The sequence below is a fragment of the Triticum aestivum genome, chromosome 2B (assembly GCF_018294505.1).
Source record: "Triticum aestivum cultivar Chinese Spring chromosome 2B, IWGSC CS RefSeq v2.1, whole genome shotgun sequence".
NCBI classification, from domain to species: domain Eukaryota; kingdom Viridiplantae; phylum Streptophyta; class Magnoliopsida; order Poales; family Poaceae; genus Triticum; species Triticum aestivum.
Window position 1 is genome coordinate 777,936,311 of NC_057798.1, and position 7,448 is coordinate 777,943,758.

Sequence of the window (7,448 nt, forward strand, 5' to 3'; positions counted from 1 at the left end):
CTCTTCCCCACGCCCGCGACCTCACGCAGCGCCGCCTCTTCTTCCCAATCGCGACCTCCTACCTTCTCCATAGAACTTCTCCCCCACTTCATCTTCTCCAAAGTCCATTAAAACACAGAAGTGGAAAGGATGCATCTCTATATTTCAACAGGGACCCATCAATCGATCACATCATAGCCAAGGAGATGAGACGGCGAGGTCGAGCTTCAGGTCAAGATTCAGACTGGTGGCGAGGCGGAGCGACGGCTCGCCGGAGCAGCGGCCTTCTCGCTGGTCGCGTTGGATCCATTGGCGTCGATCACATCAGAGCCAAGAAGATGAGACGGCGAGGTCGAGCTCCAGGTCAAGGTTCAGACTGGTGCGAGGCGGAGCGACGGCTCACCGCCGGCCTTCTCGGTGATTGTGTTCGAGCCGTTGGCGTCGCTGCTCGCAGCCGTCGTCGCCTCCTCCTCCCACTGGCCGCTTGACAGCGTCTGGACACATCCCCCCGCCACTGTTGTTGCTTTTGATGCGTGCCTACAGTAACATCTTCTCTGAACATTAATACTCTATCCCTCCTCGCTCACCCATGCCACTTGATCTGTCTCTTCTTTTCCTTCGATGCAGAGCTTGGCGGCCACCTATCCCACGCACTAGCATCACCATCCACCTAACCGACTAGGCTGCACTGCAGCAAGTAGTAGCAGCGGCCAACGGAAGTGTTGGCATGGTCAGGAGGAGGAGAGCTGTTGCTTCAAACAATTTTTCAAAACAACTACATATGATCTGCTGTGATGAGAAGACACCAACAGCCAAGACTAAAGAGCATATGTAGGTACACCCGAGATACCAAATACTACTTTCAAGCTGCATATTTGCTCCAGCAGGTTGAATCACTAATGTTACTGAATTTCTTTGTGACTATCCACTAAAGGTAACTCTTGCTGCGCCATTTTGTTGGTATGATTGCATAAATTTGCACATACTGTATTGCCCTTGCTAAAGAAGACCTCTGAAGAAGTCTTACAAAATGCACAAATATCTTTTGATGGTATGATGTCCATAATCTTCTTTGTTGTTCAATACATCTTCTATTTTTAATTACTGATGTGGTTTGAACATATTTCAGAATAGTCAAAATATCTTGATGTTTGCAGGTTACGTTGGTCTAGATTATGGGGTAAAGAAAGCTTTTGTTTGGATTAGTTCTCTTCCAATCATTCTCATGTTTTAATGGTGTGAGTTACTTCCGCATATATGTGAACCCGAGAGTGTTGACAAGTATAGGTCTGAGCAGTTGATGGAAGATGATGCAAAAATAGTCGAAGGACGATCAACTTATTTTTCCTTTCAATTCTTATTAGTCTTGCATGGACCTAAAAATAGTACTATGGTGTGGGCAACTAAGAAGAATCATTACCACCTCTGAAGAAAATCTTCATTCAATTCTATAGAAGTAAGAACATGCCCTCCTTTATTTATCCTTGCAGATTGTTATTCTTTGACTCCTATAGAACAACTTCAGTTCAACAACTTTAATCTAATTATGTTCAACTTTGCGGAATCAATAAGATTTATTTCACCATTCTCTGTTCATTGTCATATTTGTTCGGTTTCATACATGCCTTTGTTCCGGAACAGGTTATCCTGACTTCCCAAACCATGAATATTATAGACCTGCAATATTAACTAGAATGCATAATATGCTTATGAATTGTCATGTTCAATTATTGACCAAAAGTTCATCACCGTGATAACTTTAAAAGCTTTCTCCCTTGACTGGTCTTGCCTTATTAAGTCAATTATTGACCAAAAGTTCATCACTATTTTATTTTATCATGAAACTTTGTTTCACACTAATTGTTGTATAATATTGCCTTCACTAAATGTAGCAGGGGTTCGGTTTTTATGTGTAGAAATATGGGACAAACTGAATTGGCAATTTATGTTCTCACTATCATAAACTCTTACACACTATTAGTTTTTCACTTTTCAAGTGCCAGCGCTCTGTACCTGTTAATGGAGGCGATTGTTTGTTATCTTCGCCATGAATATAAGCAGTGAGCTATGATGTGGGCAACTAAGAAGAATCATGACCAGCTCTGAAGCAAATCTCAAATGCCTATCTGATTTGTGGTATATTTATTTAGTCTTTGTGGGTGAAATGTTTTCGACGCACAAATGTTTGGCAGGCCCATGATATTTTGCCAGTGGGAAGAAACCACTAATGTAAATATTTTTTGAAAGGAAATGTTATGTATTTTCTACCCAGTTCTGCATTGTTCAATCTCATAAAATGATTTTATCTTAGCCAAGAAGCAATATGGCTAAAAGTATATCCAAATTATATCTATTTCATTTGTCTAACATATCCCATTTTCTTGCAACAGTTCCCGCAACAACGTGCGGGGTGTCATCTAGTTGTATATATGTATGTAGCCAGTAGCGTTGGATAGATAATACGAAAACTTGTTGTTCGACCAATCTCTTGGAGAAGTAGAGGTCGATCGATCACTTCTTTCGGTATGCATGACGAATTTCTGTACTTAATGGTTTCCTTCATTTTCTTACTAGATAGCGTGTCGAGGGCCTCTCTACGTACAGTACGTAGCATCGACCAAGCACGGACATAAGAGATGACACTTCTCTCTATTAATTAGCTAGCTAACACAATATGTGAAACACCTAAATTAACCCCCCACCCCTTTCAAAAAAAAACCCAGCCCCTGAAATGCTGACGCGTGGATGCCTTTTGGTCTCGGTTGGTGCCACCAACCGGGACCAAAGGCCCTCCTGTCTGGGCTCGCCGCACCGGACACGTGGAGGCCCATCTGTCTTGGTTTATGCAAGAACCGGGACTAAAGGTATAGGGTATTAGTACCGACACTTTAGTCCCGGTTCAAAAACCGGGACTATAGGTCCTTTTTCTACTAGTGGATGGGATCCACCCGCCGTTGCCTCGCCGGAGATCCCCGACGTCTGCTACTTCCAGCGCCACCCCCTGCATCGAACTCCAGATCCAGCCAGTCCCCAATGTGATCCGACCGCCGTCGCCGCACCGGAGATCCCGGACGTCCTCTACTTCCAGCGCCATCCCCTGCATCGAGCTGCTGCTAGAGCTCATCCTCCTTTCTTCTGACGAGGAGGATTTCATGAGCTCCGTCGAGCTCATCGTCCTACAGAGGGCGGCCAATAATCGTTGACCCGATGTGTTGACCCAATGTAATTACCTAGTATATGTAGTTAGCAACTATGGACTAATGCTCAGTTATATTCGAGATGGGACAGACCTTAAGTACTGATTTGTGTAAATTACTACTGTTTTAATTAGTTTATGGTGTGTTAATTATTGCATCAAAAAATTATGCAAAAATGATGTGCTGTTTACTTAGTGACGGGTCTCACTTGGCAGTGTCTCCCAAGAGAGTGATGATGCAGAGGCAAAAAGGTCCAGCGAAAAGTCTACAGACGGTCAACACACAGTCAAACACTACTAACTGGACGGAAGTTTGATATAAGGGTAAAATCTTAAGAGGAGCAAACAGGTTTGGGCAAAACCGATGGTTTTAGGAAACTAGGGGCAAAACTGTCGAGTGAGACACAATTAAGGGCATAAAATCGATTATCCCAAAAAATATAGGATGTTATGCTTTGCCGAGAGTGACACTCGGCAAAGTACGCAGTAACTGACGGAGCCGTCTGTTGCGGACAGGCATGCCACGTGGATACTCTTTGCCGTGAGCGGCTCTCGGCGTCTGCAGGGTTTGCCGCGCGGTGCCTCTTTGCCGTGAGGCAGTGACAGCAAAGATGGCAGTTTGCCGTGAAGGTGGGTTTGCCGAGAATGACACAAGTGTCCGTGTTTTAGCACTCGGCGAAGAGCATTACCCCCGGCGTAGCCTAGAATTCGAGTAGTGCAGCTTGGTGAAGCCATTTTGAGCAAGCGAGAGGTGTGACAGGGATAGCAAATGCTTAAAGCTCTCTGGTATCTCCCCCTCGAGCTTGTTCCTTCCAAAGTTCAGCGTCTTCAACTCGGTGCACCACATGAGACTGGGAGGTATAGCACCACTCAGCATGTTACTCCCTGCATCCAGAACATTCAGCCTTGGAAGTAAGTTGAAGTCTAGGGCAATTTCACCCCGACAGCGAGTTGTTCCTTAGATTGATAACCCTCAGCATAGGGCAGCTCAATAGGGAGGCAGACAATGTGCCACTGAACGAATTTGAGGCCAAGTTTAAGAACTCCAGCCTCCTCAAACCCCCAAACACATAAGGGATGACGCCAGTGAACATGTTATATGACAGGTCGATATGAATAAGCTGAGAGAAGTTACCCAGGTACTCGCTGAGGCCACCAGAGAGCTGATTTTCCCGTAAGCTTAGCCTCCTCAACTCTGATAATGTATACAGGTCGCCAAGGATACTCCCAGTTATGCCACTGCCATCAATAAAGAGCTCCGTGAGCATCCTGCATCTGCCAAAGCCGGTGAGGACCTCACCGTTGAACTCATTCCCGGAAAATCGCAGGGCCTTGACCGGCGCAACACAGAGGGCCCTGGTGTTGAAGCCACCAGAGAAGCAATTACTGGAGATATCAAGAACTGCCAGGTTCATCGCGCCAGGGAACGTAGGGTATGGTCCAGTGAATTTGTTGAAGGAGATGTTCACCACCTCAATAGCTAGAAAGCCATCTTCCCTCACAGGGAACGGCCCGGAGAACATGTTCACGCTGAGGTCGAGCACCTGCAGCCTCGCTAGCCGGGCAAGCCCCTCCGGTGGCTGGCCATGGAGCGAGTTGCAGGAGAGGTTTAATGTCACGAGGCCATCGAGGGAGGTAATCAAGGAGGAGATGCCACCATGGAGGCTCTTGTTGAAGAGATCCAACCCGACAACCCTCCCAAGATCACAGAAGATGCCGGTCCAGAAACAGCATGCAGTGTCGTTGGGATGCCATCCGATGAGCTTGGCACCCTTCCTGTCCCAGCCATTGGAAAAAGCAAGAAGTGCCTCCAGGTCAGTGGGGTGGCATGTATGGTTCAGAGAATGGCTGGCATGTCCCTGGAGCAGAACATAGACGAGCAAGAATTGGAACAAGGAGTAATAGCCTCCCCTCTTCCGCGAGAGGAGGCGGCGAAAGTAGAAAACCTTGCTGGAGGGCATGAACAGGTCGGAAGGACTTGGGACAGAGAAACTAACGGAAGCAAATAATAACTCGCCTTTATTCCTTGGAATAGTTAATGTCCCCTCCTGGGCCCAGTGCTGCAGCCGTGGCTCCCTCCTAAACTGCTGAACTGCTGCAGCTGTGTCCCTCCTCCTGAGCCCACAAGGCCACATGACAGTTCCTAACTGGCAGCAAATTCCTTAAACTTTTACTCCCTCCGTAAAGAAATATAAGAGCGTTTAGATCAGCAAATTACGAAACTGTAGTAAGAGAGCAATGATAGATCAAAATTGTTACCCCCGGCCAAGATTGTCTGACGTAACGTCACCTGACTTTGGGCCACTAATAGGTGGGCCAGCTTGTTTGCGGCCCCACATGTCAGTGGCCCTAAGTCAGGGAATCTCAACCGTAACCCCATCATAAGAAGTCACTAAATTTAGAACATCACATTATTTAGCTGTCTTAACTCTTGATAAGGGAATGTAAAATCATATGTATTGAGTTCAGAAACCAAACAAAATTAATTAATGAGTCAAAGTCTGAGGGGGTGGTGGCTAGCTCTGTCTAAGAGCATCTCCGGCCGCGGCCCCAGAAAGGCCTCCCCAGGTGATTTTTTCGCGCCGGCGCCGAAAAACGGCCCAGTCGCGTCCCTAGGATCACGTTTTTCGCCGGCCTGGGCGGAAATCAGCACCGGCGGACCCAGGCCGAACCCGGCGCGCTGGGGGTGCCCGGGGGCGTCGGGCGAATCGTTTTTGGCGCGAAATAGCCGCGGGCCCTCCTTGCCAGTGACTCGTCTCTCTTCTCGCCGCTTCGTCGTCCTCATCGCCTCGTTTCTCACGGCAAATCAATGCTAAAGCTATCGCGCCGGTCAGCATCCTCCATTGATGCCTCACGGGCGGCGCAGTGAAGACCGGACGACGCACGTCCCTTGCCCGCCACGCGTACACACGGCGGCCATGCGTACGCGCAGCGCCCCCGCCTATATAAGCCGACCCCCAGCGCGCCGGTGACGCACAGCCTCTCCACCGCCGACGCGCCGTTTCTCCCCCATTCCTCCCTCTCCTCTCGCCGTCTCCAGTTCAACCATGGCCGAGCGCTTCCCAGGCGACGGCGCGGCGGCGAACGGCTTCGGCCGCCGCCATCTTCACGATGACGAAGCTCGGCTCCTCTATGAGGCTGAGTAACCGGTCCCGCCGGACATGCGGGTGCCCGGGTCGTGGAGGATCAGCGCTAGCGGGGTCCCGGTGCCACCACCGCCCACGAGGGTCGGGCAGCGTGCGGAGATCGCGCGTATCCGCGCCTCTCTGCCGCGGGCCGCGAGGGAAGGTCCACAATGTGTCCCCGACAGCCCGCTGTGGGAGCCCTACTTCCGCCGTCGCCACGCCGAGCAGCTCGAGGCCACCAACGGCGTCGAGCCCTCTCGAAGGCTCAACTCCGAAGGCCGGCGCCAATGGTGGGGCGTGCCCGGCCGCACGCTGGAGGTCGTCCTCAAGTACATCGAGGGGGGCAACACGCCGAGGCTGGAGTACCCCGCTCCCCCGTTCTTCTCCCGCCGGCGTGGGAGCTCGTGGACGCCGAGGCACATGGACCCGGGGGCGTCCTCCTCCTCGTCCGACCGCTCGTCTGGCTCTTCCTGCCTCCGCCCCGTCAAGCCGGAGCCCCAGGACACGCCTGTCAGCACGCGCACCTGCAGCTTCGGCGTCCGCATCGACGACTCCGCCCCCACCTCTGGCTGCCTCATCCTCGTCAGGACGAAGCCGGAGCCCGACCTCCCCGCGGAGTACGAGGAGATAGCCCGGCGCGGCTTCACCGACGAGGACGCCCTACGGTGGGTGCGGGATGCCTACCTCCGCGACGAGATGGTCCGGCAGCGCCGGGCTCTGGAGGAGATAGCCGCCCGCAAGCGTGGGCGCGAGGACGAGCACGGCGTGGTGATCCTCGACAGCGACGAGGATGAGGACACCCGCGGACCGTCCAACCCGCCGCGCCAACCTGGGGAGGGCTGCAGCAGGGACGGTGGCCGCGGGGGAGGAGGCGACGATGACGACGACGACGGCGGCGACTACACGCGGTTCTACAGTCTCCTCGGCATGTAGAGCTGCAAGGGCGACGGGCGGCGAGGAGCGTCGAGGGAGACGGCGGGCCTAGTAGCTTTTTTTTCTTTTTTGTAAAATATTTTAAATATGTATGAACTCGCCGAAATTTGATTGAATTGGCGCCGTGTTTCTGGCGGAATTTAATTTTCGCAAAAAACGTGGGAGCGGCGACTGGGGACCAACTCGCCCCCAGGCCCTTTTTTTGCGCCAGCTCA

General features: G+C 51.1%; 1 pseudogene; it reads right to left on the reverse strand.

Moving 5' to 3' along the window:
- Positions 1-907: 907 nt before the first annotated feature.
- On the reverse strand, positions 908-5,230 carry LOC123039627 (phytosulfokine receptor 2-like; annotated as a pseudogene).
- Between the last annotated feature and the right edge of the window lie 2,218 nt (positions 5,231-7,448).